Source organism: Rhincodon typus, chromosome 5 (assembly GCF_021869965.1).
Source record: "Rhincodon typus isolate 14 chromosome 5, sRhiTyp1.1, whole genome shotgun sequence".
NCBI classification, from domain to species: Eukaryota; Metazoa; Chordata; class Chondrichthyes; order Orectolobiformes; family Rhincodontidae; genus Rhincodon; species Rhincodon typus.
In genome coordinates, this window is record NC_063336.1 from 3039351 (window position 1) to 3053994 (window position 14644).

Below are 14644 nucleotides of genomic sequence, written 5' to 3' on the forward strand. Positions count from 1 at the left end.
GTGGGGATGGTTCAGGTCTTTGCTCCAGGAAGAAGCGGAGAGCCCTAAGACCTTCCTGGTGGGGAATGGATGTGTAAAAGGATTGCACATCCATGGTAAAGAGGAGGTGGCTAGAGCCGGTAAACTGGAAGCTTTGATACCGGTGTAAGGCGTCAGATGAATCATGGATGTATGTGGGTAGGGATTGGACCAGAGGGGAGAAGACTGAGTCAAGGTAGGAAGAGATGAGTTCTGTGGGGCATGAGCAGGCTGAAACAATGGGTCTACCCGGACAGTCCTGTTTGTGGATTTTTGGCAGGAGGTAGAAACGAGCTGTGCGGGGCTGGGGGACTATTAGCTTGGGAGCGGATGGGGAGAGATCACCGGATGAAATGAGATCCGTAACCGTAGTGGATACAATGGCCTGATGTGCCATGGTGGGGTCATGGTCCGGGGAAGGTAGGAGGAGGTATCTGAGAGCTGGCGCTCAGCCTCTGCAAGGTAGAGGTCAGTACACCAGACAACAACAGCACCACCCTTATCGGCAGGTTTGATGACAAAGTTAGGGTTAGATCTGAGTGCACGGAGTGCAGTCAGTTTGGAGGGAGATAGGTTGGATTTGGTGAGAGGGGCAGTGAAATTGAGGCGACTGTTGTCACGTCGACAGTTCTCAATGAAAAGATCGAGTGCAGGTAAAAGGCCGGAGGGAGGGGTCCAGGTGGAGGGAGAGTGTTGGAGTTGGGCAAAGGGGTCTGTGGGACGGGGAGAGGACTCTTGTCCAAAGAAATGAGCACGGAGGCGAAGACGGAGGAAGAACAGTTCGGCGCCATGTCGTGCCCGAAATCCGTTAAGGTGGGGACGCAGAGGGATAAAGCTGAGGCCTTTGCTGAGTACAGAGCGTTCAGCATCGGAGAGTGGAAGGTTGGGAGGGATGGTGAATACATGACAGGAGGTGGGGGGGGGTTGGGGGAGCAGATAGAGTCAGAGGGACAGGGAGGGGAGGTAGGTTCCAGAGGCCCATGGGTATTTTTGAGTTGGTGCATCTTCTGGGCCTTGATGCCTGAAAGGAAAAGAAAAAGTTTCTTGTTAGCATGACGAATGAGCCGGAGGATGAAGTGCAACTGCGGAGTGGTGCAACCCTGAGCCAGTGTGTTGCGATGCTGTTGGAGAGAGAGCTTGAGAGTGCGCATGTGACGCCGCATGGCACTGAGTGTGGATCTCAGGATGCGGCGAGAGCAGCTGTCTGTGGAATATTGTATATCACGGAGATATCTGTGATCCTGGGAGGATTCAAAACATGAGGGATGAAACTTCAGTTGGAATCCATGTGAGGTGAGTCTGAGCCGGAGGCAGTCACTGAGGAATGTAATATGGCTGTGGAAATGAGCTTCAGCAAATACCTGGTCAAACACTAAGAGTGACAGTGAAATTAATGTCGGTGGGCAAGAAGAGATTGGAACGGAAATCCCGTCGGAGAGAGGAGCAGAACTTCTTCAAGGTGGGCATGCCTGGAAGAGATGTGGCAGTGAGTTAAATATTAAATAAAAACCAAAAGAACTGCGGATGCTGTAAATCAGGAAAAAAAAAGTTGCTGGAAAAGCTCAGCAGGTCTGGCAGCACCTGTGGAGGAGAAAACAGAGTTAACGTTTCGGGTCCGGTGACCCTTCCTCAGAACTGATTTTTTTTTAACAGTATTGAAGTATTGTGCTCCAGAACTTGCTGCACTGCTAGATAGGCTCTTTCAGCACAGTTATAACTCTGGCATCTACCAGAAAATTGCCCACGAATGTCCTGCATATAAAAAGCAGGACAAATCCAACCCAGCCAATTACTGCCCCATCCATCTACTTTCGATCGTCAGTAGAGCGATGAAAGGTATCATCAACAGTTCTATCAAGCAGTACCTGCTCAGTATTAACCTGCTCAGTGATGCGTTTGAGGTCACTCAGCTCCTGACCTCATTATAGCCTTGGTTCAAACATGGACAAAAGAGCTGAATTCCAGAGATGGGGTGAGAGTGACAGCCTTTGATATCAAGGGCTGCATTTGGCCGAGTGTGGCAGCAAGGAACCCTAGCAAAGCTGCATTCAATGGGTATCAGAAGGGAAACTCTCCACTGGTCATACCTGGCACATATAAAGATGCTCATGGTTGTTGGAGGTCAGTCACCTCAGCTCCAGGACATCTCTGCAGGAGTTCCTCAGGGTAGTGTCCTCGGCCCAACAATCTTCAGCTGTTTCATAAATGACCTTCCCTCTATCATAAGGTCAGAAGTGGAGATGTTTGCTGATGATTGCATAATGTTTAGCACTATTCACGACTCCTCAAATACTGAAGCAGTCCATGTTTAAATGCAGCAAGATGTGGACAATATCCAGGTTTGGCCTGATAAGTGACAAGTAACATTTGCACAACACAAATACTAAGCTATGACCATCACTAATAAGAGTCAATCTACCTTGATGTTCAATGGTGTTACCATTACTGAATCGCCCACTAACAACATCCTGGGGGCTACCGTTTATCAAAAACTCAACTGGACTCACCACATAAACACAATGGATACAAGAACTGGTCAGAGACTACGGATACTGCAGTGAATAACTCACCTCCTGACTCCCCAAAGAGTGTCCATCATCTACAAGGCACAAGTCAGGAACTTGATGGAATCTTCCCCACTTGCTGGAGCAGGCAGCCTGAGATAGAAGGCAGTGAGAGCAGGAGCAGGCAGCCCGAGGCAGTTACAGTGGGAGCAGGCAGCCTCGGGAGCCTATGGCAAGAGCAAGACCAGGCAGCCCAAGGCAGTAAGAGCGGGAGCAGGCAGCCTGAGGTGACCGGCAGTGAGAACAGGAGCAGGCAGCCTGAGACAGCGGTGAGAGTGAGGTTAAGCCCTTGTGAGGAGCGCGAGCCCAGCATGGCCAGGCGCTTACGGACTGTGATGTTGAACTGTTAACTGCATTTCTTCGTTTTTCTATGCTTTAGTAAGAAGAGCTGTAATGTTTAACTTCTTAACTTGCTTTCTTTATTTTTCCACTTTGTTCTAAGATTCCGTGCCTAGGTACATTTGTACCTAAGATGGTACCGTAAGGAGCTGCTTGTAAACTTTTCACTATACTCATGCAAATAAGTACATGTAATAAAAAGTTAATTCTGATAGGGAATTTATAGCTTTACAAATCAACAGGAAACAACTGCTGTGCTTTTTGTCATTTTTGAAAAAAAATGTTTTCTTTGAGCGGTTTGTAGCTGTGGTGTAGGCCACTTTCTGTTTTGCGTACTTTTACCTCCAATGTAGGAATTGCACTCAAGGTTATTTTAATAGCCTTACAGTTTCTACATCTGAAGTTGCAAACTACTCGCTGTTCAAATGGACCGTTGCTCTGTCTAGCCCACAGATCAGGTACTCACCATTTATCCAGCACCATCTTTTGATTTGTCTCATGATGCAATTATATTTTCTGTACTTCTGTGAATCTTGTCCAAAGACTTTCTACTGGTCTTCAAGTTCACATCACTTCCTTTGTTGCTTAAGAAAATCCACGATTGATCATCATGTCATATTTCAATACTTTTTGAACAAAAGTTGCCAATATGAATGACAAATTGTTTATTTGAAAATCTAATATAAGCTTGCTTATCAGAGAGATTTGTTACAGAAGTTCTGTATTTGTTCTTACAGAACAACACAGCGACACATCCTTACACTTCTATGCTGCAACCTGGACTGACAGAAGCTGTTATATATCCTGGTTACTTGGTCATTTGTACATTTCTTTCTCAAAGTGAAATCACAACAAAAACTTTTATGAATAATGTACACTACCAATGGAGGCATTATCCAACAGGACTTTGATGGAACTACCTTTCATTGATTTTAATTACCACTTGATTAGACATCAACTGACTTCACTGATGTACTGTGAGTATTTACATATGATGATTAACTGCACATGTGACTGATACAAGCCTTCTTGGCTTTCAGGTGAATTCCTTAAAAGATGAAGGAACAGTGGACATCTGTGTAAACTTGATTTTCCACACCACCCCATGTCCCAATGCCTTTGGTAAAGGCCAGAGAATCAAAATGCAGTTTTAAGAAAATTGTTGAATTGTTGTCAACATCAGAAAGAGTAAAGTCTTTGATAGAATTCTCCATTCCTAAAACTAAATGGGAAATTTTTGGATGTATGGTTGCTATAGAAAGTTTGTGTCAAACATCAGTGCAAAAAGACCATTAAACCATTAGATGTAGGAACAAAAGTATGCCATGTTGTCCATTAAGTCAGTTTTGCCTTTAAATGAGATCATGGCAGATCTGATAATTCTCAACTCCAATACTTATTAAAGATCTATCTCAGAATACTTAATATCCCAGCCTCAAGAGTGCTCCGCAATAAAGAATTCCACAGACTGACTACTCCCTGCAAAAAGAAAAAAAAATCCTCTGCATCGCTTTCTTAAAAGGGCAGACCCTTAAATGCAATTATGACCTCTGGTCCTAGATGTTCCCAGAAGGGGAAACAACATGTATGTATCCATCCTGTCAAGCCACTTAAGAATTTTGTATGTTTCAATAAGGTCTCCTCTCATTCTTCAAAACTCCACTGAGTAGATCCAATCTAATCATCCTCTTCTGATTAGACATACCTGCAATTAACCTAGTGAATATTCTTTGGGGAATTTTCCTTGGATAAGGGGAACAAAATTATTCATTGTATTCTATATGTGTTCTGATTAAGCCTAGTGTAGTTTTAGCAAGACCTCCCTATTTGTTTACTCCATTCCCTTTCAAACAAAAGCTAATCGTCCACTTATCATGCTAGCTTATTTTTGACTCATGCATTTCCTCATTGAACTAACAATGAATACGTAAAATAAATAAGTTGCTCCCCTTCCAGTTTTATTGCAATAGCGGGCAAAGAAAATCTTGTCAAAAAAAGTGTTAAACAGTTTTGGAAAAGCTCAAGGCAATTCTAACAAATGAATAAGTAATGAGTGGCCCTGACTTTGCTAAAAGCTTTACAGTGGTAATGGTTCTAGTGACTTGGGTCTGAATTTGATCTTATAGCAAGGAGATGAATCAGGTAGAGAAAACACAATACAATACTTTTGTAAGAAATTAAATAAGATTCAAAGTAAATATTCTATGGTAGAATAGGTAATCCAGGTATTGTTCTTGGCTCTTAAAATGTCAAGGTTTATGTCTTTCGCAACCACAAAAAAAGTGTCTTTATGCCCTTGGCCTTTGTTGATTAAGAATGCTTAAGAATCAACATGCTAGAATTTTTTGGTGGAGTTTGTTACTTCAACCTTATAACATGAAAAAATGCTCATATTATTGGGAAATATAATACTATATCTGACATGTTGATGGAACTGTAATGATGTTGGAATTATTTGGAGATTAAGAATGTGACAATAAACTGTATAGACTTTGTATAATGAGTGAATTAGGATGAATTTGGATAAAATAAAGGACTACAGATGCAGAAAACCTGAAACAAAAGCAGAAATTGCTGGAGAAACTTAGCAGGTTTAGCAGCATTTGTGGAGACAAAACTGAGTTAATGTCTTGATTCCAGTGAAGAAGGGTCAGTTCTGAAGAAAGATCATTCAACTCAAAACATTAACTCTGATTTCTCTCTATAGATGCTGCCGGACCTGCCAGTTTTTCCAGCAATTTTTGGCTTCGTTTAGAATGAATTAGAGTTGGAGTTGAGGTGAGATAAGCCCTTTTCTTTGTTTTTGTGTTGTATGCTTTCATGTCAATATCATTATGCAAGGCATTTGTAACTTCTTTCAAAAGTGGAGGTATTTTGGGAATGCATAATTACAATAATGGATAATATGGGGACCTGGAGATATTGAATTATTTGAACACTTTATGGATGTTTTTACCAATGGTTTGAAGGGAAACCTGTTATTTCTTGGAAATAAGGACAACAGTTTAATGTGGGCTATGATTCACCAGCTGATTACAGAAAGTCAAGGCCTTTAGAAAAAAGCCAAGTATATATTTTAAGGTGCAAAAGGATGGGGCACATTGGGACATTTGCCTGTAATTGCTAGATAACCTGACTTTGTGAAAAAGAAATGGGGTCCCTGTGCTGCTGGCTGCATAACAAGCCAACCTGGTATTTGATTTCATTTGATGAACCTCAAAATTTGAAAAGGAAAACATATCCTCCAAGTCACGAGTATGGCTTCAAGGCTATCTTTCTCCCTGTCCATGATTGAAGTACGTGGGAACATGATAAATGTTTTTCACAGTTCAGTAATTCGATTACCTTGTAAACTCTGAAAATCACTATTTAAAGGCTTGATCCCAGCATGACTTCCTGCTAAACTGAAGCCTTATTTTGATGATCTTCCATCAGTCTACAATTGTCAACTATTCAATTTCTTCAACAAGAAACTTATGAACTGCGGGAATTCATCAAATTTTATCCTTTGATTTTTGGAACATTGGCCAATAAGAATGTTTCCCTTTTGCCTTTATTGAAAATATTGACTATATAATGTCTTTGTTGTCTTTTGTGTTGCATAAGGTCTGTTTACAGATTTTACAAAGGATGTAGTTATAATTTTGGGTTAAATTTTAGACATTAATCACTTTTGCCACTTGTTTTTAAGAGGGAATTTTGTTTTATAATAAATGGATTATTTTGACTTAATTAAAGAAGTATATTGAAAGTCTCTTTAATTCTAGATAGCAGTACAAAAAGAAAACTGGCCATTTTGAAACAAAACACTTATACTTACAGAACAACTTGTGAAGTAGTGAAGTTGACATGACTCGAACAAGTAGTAAGCCATTTAGCCCCTCAAGCCTGCTCCTTCATTCAATAAGGTTATAATTCATCTAAAATTGCATTCCCACCTGCCTCTATAATCGTTGACCTCCTAGTCTAGCAAGAATTTGTCTATCTTTATCGTAAACATATTTGAATGTGTGGCTTCCACCATCTTTTCAGGAAGAGCATTCCAAAGGCTCATTACCTTCAGAGAAATTTTGCTGCATCCTTGTTTTAATTGGCTGACTCCCAAGCTTTGAACAGTGACACCTACTTCTAGATCCTCTCTTGAAAGGCTACATCCTCTCCACATTTACTGTCAAAACTCTTCAGCATCTTGTTGGTTTCACTCAAGTTGTCTCTTACTATTCAAAACTTCAGCAGATATATGATGTGGAGGTGCCGGTGTTGGACTGCGGTGGACAAGGTCAAAAATCACATGACACCAGGTTGTAGTCCAACAGGTTTATTTGAAGACACAAGCTTTTGGAGTCTCACTTTTTGTAGCACACAATTTGTAGACAGTCGATATGGCATTTTATCAATTCCTACTTTGGAAATAAAACCACTCTGACTCCCAAGTTGATATACAGTCAGATTCTAAACAAGGCCTCCAATCTAAAATGCATTGTCTCACCAGGGATGTTGCCTTTGGTATACTGAAGGAATTGATAAAACCTTTACTTATCTCAGGTCAGTGACTTGAAAGACATTTGGGAATCTACATATTAATCCTTTCTAACTGATTAAAGATTTAACAGCCATCTTAGGTTTGTTCAACACTGCGTCAGTTCTATGACCCTTTGATCTTTTGCTTATAAATTCTGTGTTTGATGCTACCTCTCTCCTGACACCTGAAGAAGGAGTGAGACTCCGAAAGCTTGTGTCTTCAAATAAACCTGATGGACTATAACCTGGAGTCGTGTGATTTTTGGTCTCAGCAGAAATAAACCTGGTCTGTCTCATAAGAAAAGTGATTAACAGCACAATCATCCCGTTATAGCTCTAAGGCAGGGCATATTTATTGTATATTTTTAAGACAAATGAATAGATTCTTGAAGGAGTCAAAGGGTGTCATGCTTGGGTAGTAGGAAAGTAGCGCTGAAGACACAATCAGTTTAGCTTTCATCTCATTGACCTGCAGAACAGACTTAAACAAGTTGAATGACCTACTACTTGAAAAGCAATGAGAATTTTGAGTTTAAGCTTGATTTGATGCAGTGAAAAGTGTTGTTTTGCATGCTGTACAGGCAGATCATACCATACAAAGTGCATCAGGGTAACAGAACAGAGTGCAGAATACAGTGCTACAGCCACAGGGTTTGCAGTCTATGGGTCAGGAAGTCAACAATCCGGTTACAGGGCGGGACATGCGAGACCTTGAGAATAATGGTGTTGAAGGCAGACTGTAGTCAATAAGCAGGAACCTGATCTACATCCCACTCCATGCGGAAGTGAAGAGTGCGCCTGATGTAGGATACAACGCTACAAACAGTCATGAGAAGGAATACCCTGAGGCCCTGTTCATCGTAGCAGATGACTTCAACCTGTATGCACTTTTTGATCTGTCCATCCTTTGCTTGCTGTGATCTGCCTGTACTGCTCGTAAACAAAGCTTTTCACTGTGTTTCAGTACACGTGACAATAAATCAATCAATCAACCAGGCCAACCTGAAGAATATGCTCCCAAAATACCATCAACACATCTCCTGTCCCACCAGAAGTCCAAACATCCTTGACCATCACTACACAACGATTGCTATACTGCTGCATCCCCTGTTTGGATTTTGGAAAATCAGATCTCAACACTGTTTTCCACCTGGCTTACAAGCTGAAATTGAAGCGCAAGGACCCAGTATAGAAAGTAGTGCAGCGTTGGTCTGATGTAAGAGAAAGGCTTCTGCTAGGCTGCTTAGGGTCGGTGGACTAGTCCATATTCAGTAACTCATCATCCAACCTAACTGAGTATGCCACAGCTGTAACAGATTTCATTTCCAAGTAGGTAGAAAACTGCATGCTGAAGAAGTTAATTTGAATATTCTCCAAACGGGAACCATGGGTGAGGATATCCAGTCCTTACTGAAGCCCAAGTCTGAAGCATTCAAGTCGGGCAACCCTGACCTATACAGGAAATCAGATACAACATTTGTAAGGCCATCAGAAATGCCAAGCGGCAATACCAAACTAAGCTTGAGACCCAGACTAATCACACAGACACCCATCATTTGCGGCAAGCCTTCCACAACATAACAGGCTACAAAGCAAAGTCAGACAGAATCATGGACAACAGTACATCCCTACCCAACGAGCTCAATGCATTCTACGCTAGCTTTGAACAGAAGATCAGTGAAATGATGTAACCTATCCCAACAGCCTTGGATGCACCTATACCCACAGGCACCGCTGTAGACTTTAGATTGGTTTGGATGGAGACCCCGGCCATGCACTCAGATCCTGTGTGGGCCAGCTGGCCAGAGCATTCGCAGACATCTTTAACTTCTCTTTACTATGACATAAGTGCCCATCTGCTTCAAGAAGACCACCCTCATCCCAGTGCTAAAGAAAATCATAGAAAATCAATGACTACTCTCTGACCTCCATAATTATAAAGTGCTTTGACAATTTAATCATGGCTCACATCAACTCCGACCTACCAAATTGTTTTGATCTTTTGCAATTCATCTACCGTCAACAGGTCCATAGCAAACACCATCTCCCTAGTCCAACCCTCATTACTGGAACATCTGAATAACATGGATACCTACATCAGGTACAAGACAACAAGGTGCAGGGCTGGATGAACACAGCAGGCCAAGCAGCATCATAGGAGCAGAGAGGCTGGCCAAGCAGCATCATAGGAGCAGAGAGGCTGGCCAAGCAGCATCATAGGAGCAGAGCACTGGGATGAGGGTGGTCTTCTTGAAGCAGATGGGGACTTATGTCATAGTAAAGAGAAGTTAAAGATGTCTGCGAATGCTCTGGCCAGCTGGCCCACACAGGATCTGAGTGCATGGCCGGGGTCTCCATCCAAACCAATCTAAAGTCTACAGCGGTGCCTGTGGGTATAGGTGCATCCAAGGCTGTTGGGATAGGTTACATCATTTCACTGATCTTCTGTTCAAAGCTAGCGTAGAATGCATTGAGCTCGTTGGGAAGGGATGTACTGTTGTCCATGATTCTGTCTGACTTTGCTTTGTAGCCTGTTATGTTGTGGAAGGCTTGCCGCAAATGATGGGTGTCTGTGTGATTAGTCTGGGTCTCAAGCTTAGTTTGGTATTGCCGCTTGGCATTTCTGATGGCCTTACAAATGTTGTATCTGATTTCCTGTATAGGTCAGGGTTGCCCGACTTGAATGCTTCAGACTTGGGCTTCAGTAAGGACTGGATATCCTCACCCATGGTTCCCGTTTGGAGAATATTCAAATTAACTTCTTCAGCATGCAGTTTTCTACCTACTTGGAAATGAAATCTGTTACAGCTGTGGCATACTCAGTTAGGTTGGATGATGAGTTACTGAATATGGACTAGTCCACCGACTCTAAGCAGTCTAGCAGAAGCCTTTCTCTTACGTCAGACCAACGCTGCACTACTTTCTATACTGGGTCCTTGCGCTTCAATTTCAGCTTGTAAGCCAGGTGGAAAACAGTGTTGAGATCTGATTTTCCAAAATCCAGACAGGGGATGCAGCAGTATAGCAATCGTTGTGTAGTGATGGTCAAGGATGTTTGGACTTCTGGTGGGACAGGAGATGTGTTGATGGTATTTTTCAGGTTGGCCTGGTTGATTGATTGATTTATTGTCACGTGTACTGAAACACAGTGAAAAGCTTTGTTTACGAGCAGTACAGGCAGATCACAGCAAGCAAAGGATGGACAGATCAAAAAGTGCATACAGGTTGAAGTCATCTGCTACGATGAACAGGGCCTCAGGGTATTCCTTCTCATGACTGTTTGTAGCGTTGTATCCTACATCAGGCGCACTCTTCACTTCCGCATGGAGTGGGATGTAGATTGCTGTCAGGACAGTGGAGGTGAACTCGCATGGCAGGTAGTATTAGGGACTTCACTTTATTGTAAGATATTCTAGGATACTTCCAATGATGCAAAACTTCAGTTACAAAGAGAATTTGGAGAAATTTGAACTGTTTACCTTGGAGTGGAGAAGGTAAAAAGACATTGATAGAAGCTTTCAAAAATCTTGGTTGATTTGGACAGAGCTGATAAGGAGAACCTGTTCCAGGTCACACAGGACTGAGAAGGAGAGAGCGCACTTTTAAAGCAATTTACAGAACAGGTCAAACCTTAGGTGAGAAACTATTGGAGTGTACTGCTTGGAAGTGAGGCGGAAGCACTTTCAACGGAGATATCCAAAGACCTTTAGATGGTTGTTATAATAGAAATAAAGCAAAGAGGTATGGAGAAAAGGCAGAACAATGATACTGTGTCAAAATACTCATTCAGCGAACACGTGTGCCTTGCTACTTCATGAGAGATGATTCCCACTTCCTCACAAAAACCAGCAAGAAACGCCGGTGATACACGGCAGGCTGATCGTACCGGATCAACAAGGTGCAGGGCTGGATGAACACAGCAGGCCAAGCAGCATCATAGGAGCAGAAAGGCTGACGTTTCGGGCCTAGACCCTTCATCAGAAAAGGGGGAGGGGAAGGGGGTTTTGAAATAAATAGGGAGAGAGTGGGAGGTGGATAGAAGATGGATTGAGGAGAGGATAGGTGGAGAGGAAACAAACAGGTCGAAGAGGTGGGGATGGGGCCAGTAAAGGTGAGTGTAGGTGGGGAGTTAGGGAGGGGATAGGTCAGTCCAGGGAGGACGGACAGGTCAAGGGGGCGGGATGAGGTTAGTAGGTAGGAGATGGGGGTGCGGCTTGAGGTGGGAGGAGGGAATAGGTGGGAGGAAGAACAGGTTAGGGAGGCGGGGACTAGCTGGACTGGTTTTGGGATGCGGTAGGGGGAGGGGAGATTTTGAAGCTTGTGAAATCCACATTGATACCATTGGGCTGCAGGGTTCCCAAGTGGAATATGAGTTGCTGTTCCTGCAACCTTCGGGTGGCATCGTTGTGGCACTGCAGGAGGCCCAGGACGGACATGTCATCTGAGGAATGGGAGGGGGAGTTGAAATGGTTCGCGACTGAGAGGTGCAGTTGTTTATTGTGAACCGAGCGTAGGTGTTCTGCAAAGCGGTCCCAAAACCAGTCCAGCTCGTCCCCGCCTCCCTAACCTGTTCTTCCTCCCACCTATCCCCTCCTCCCACCTCAAGCTGCACCCCTATCTCCTACCGACTAACCTCATCCCGCCCCCTTGACCTGTCCGTCCTCCCTGGACTGACCTAACCCTCCCTAACTCCCCACTTACACTCACCTTTACTGGCCCCATCCCCGCCTCTTCGACCTGTTTGTTTCCTCTCCACCTATCCTCTCCTCTATCCCTCTTCTATCCGCCTCCCACTCTCTCCCTATTTATTTCAGAACCCCCTTCCCCTCCCCCTTTTCTGATGAAGGGTCTAGGCCCGAAACGTCAGCCTCTCTGCTCCTATGATGCTGCTTAACCTGCTGTGTTCATCCAGCCCTGCACCTTGTTGTCTCGGATTCTCCAGCATCTCCAGTTCCTACTATCTCTGATCGTACCGGATGACAGTTCCCTCCACCAGACAATGGCTGGATCGCTCTTTCCAGAATTTTCGGCCCCGACCCCCTCTGACGTCACCGCGTGGCCGTTAAACTCCGTTAACGGTTGAAGAAGGTGGCGTCGAGTGACAGTTTTATAGAGGAATGAAAGATTTAGGAGGTGGAATTTATTAAAACTAGGCTGCGATTATTTTTAGGCATATCGGCTGAAAGGACGAAAGCCTGGCTGATTGTTGTTAGGGTTGGGGACCAGAGAAATTTAATTCCCTCACTGAGGCGAACATTTGAATCATATTTTGTGTCTTATCGTCTGACAACAAGTGAGTATACTTACTTCATAATGTGTTATTATGTGAGTGGAACAAATTAATAATCAGCAATTTTGTTACTGCAAAATGCCAGTTTTCTGCTCTACCTATCGTTCAATTTTAACTCAATTTTAAACTTGTTTTAAACAGTGAACAAAATGTCTGTGAACAAGTTTGTTTAGAATAAAAATTTACGAGGCAGGTAAAAGCAAGTGAAAAAACACAGAACCGTATTTAATATCAGTCTTTTGTTTAACGTTTTATTCGTTCTTGGAGCAAATTACTGCAATAATTTAAAAACTTTGTCTTATGACCACTGAACTCCTAGGATCAAAAAGGAATGTTACATTTGTGGAGGTGACCTGTATAATTCGACACACTTGATATATCCTGCCATTCATATTTCGATTACTGTCAACCATCAAAGGCAAAAAAAGTCGCGGTATTAAGGACTAATTAATACCAGATTTGTGGTTTAGAATAAGAGATGCTGGGGGGGTACGGAGAAGAATGACACTTAGTGAATTGTAATGACCTGCAGAGTTTAAGGTGGATAAGTGCGAGGTTGTCAATTTTGGCCCGAAAAATAAAAAGGCAAATTATTGTATAAATGGGAAGCAAATTCAAAGTGTGTAAGTGCAGAGTGTTCTTGTGCATTAATTGCAGAAAGTGGGTAAGCAGGTGCAACATATAAGAAAGGCAAATGGAAATTTTTAATTTTTCATTTGTGGAATGTGGGTGTCGCTGGCTGGCCAGCATTTATTGTCTGTCCCTGGTTGCCATTGAGAAAGTGGTGGTGAGCTGCTTTCTTGAACTGCTGCAGCCCACCTGCTGTGGGTTGACCCAAAATGCCATTAGGGAGGGAATTCCAGGATTTTGACCCAGTGACAGTGAAGAAAAAGCAATATGTTTCCAAATCAGGATGGTGAGTGGCTTGGAGAGGATCTTGAAGGTGGTGATGTTCCCATATAACTGCTGCCCTTGTCCTTCGAGATGTAAGTGGTCATGGGTTTGGAAGGGGGTTAAAATTGAATCAGAGATAGTAGGAACTGCAGATACTGGTGAATCCGAGACAACAAGGTGCAGGGCTAGATGAACACAGCAGGTTAAGCAGCATCATAGGAGCAGTGAGGCTGACTTTTCGGGCTTTGACCCTTCATCAGAAAAGGGGGAGGGGAAGGGGGGTTCTGAAATAAATAGGGAGAGAGTGGGAGGCGGATAGAAGATGGATAGAGGAGAGGATAGGTGGAGAGGAAACAAACAGGTCGAAGAGGCGGGGATGGGGCCAGTAAAGGTGAGTGTAGGTGGGGAGTTAGGGAGGGGATAGGTCAGTCCAGGGAGGACGGACAGGTCAAGGGGACGGGATGAGGTTAGTCGGTAGGAGATGGAGGTGCGGCTTGAGGTGGGAGGAGGGGATAGGTGGGAGGAAGAACAGGTTAGGGAGGCAGGGACGAGCTGGACTGGTTTTGGGATGCGGTAGGGGGAGGGGAGATTTTGAAACTTGTGAAATCCACATTGATACCATTGGGCTGCAGGGTTCCCAAGCGGAATATGAGTTGCTGTTCCTGTAACCTTCGGGTGGCATCGTTGTGGCACTGCAGGAGGCCCAGGATGGACATGTTGTCTGAAGAATGGGAGGGGGAGTTGAAATGGTTCGCGACTGGGAGGTGCAGTTGTTTATTGCGAACCGAGCGTAGGTGTTCTGCAAAGCGGTCCCCGAGCCTCCGCTTGGTTTCCCCGATGTCGAGGAAGCCACACCGGGTACAGCGGATGCAGTATACCACATTGGCAGATGTGCAGGTGAACATCTGCTTGATGTGGAAAGTCTTCTTGGGGCCTGGGATGGGGGTGAGGGAGGAGGTATGGGGGCAGGTGTAGCACTTCCTGCGGTTGCAGGGAAAAGTGCCGGGTGTGGTGGAGC

General features: G+C 43.8%; 2 protein-coding genes across 2 annotated transcripts in view; both read left to right on the plus strand.

The window, feature by feature from the left end:
- The window catches only part of tjap1 (tight junction associated protein 1 (peripheral)), a 105636-nt gene that overhangs the window by 33601 nt on the left and 57391 nt on the right, over positions 1 to 14644 (plus strand). The gene's annotated exons all lie outside the window — the stretch shown is intronic.
- LOC109930964 (dynein axonemal heavy chain 8-like) overlaps positions 12549 to 14644 on the plus strand; it is a 2199840-nt gene continuing 2197744 nt past the window's right edge. The window contains exon 1 of the mRNA XM_048596622.1: positions 12549 to 12735. The gene's annotated coding sequence lies outside the window, so the exon portion shown is untranslated. The remainder of the gene's footprint in view (positions 12736 to 14644) is intronic.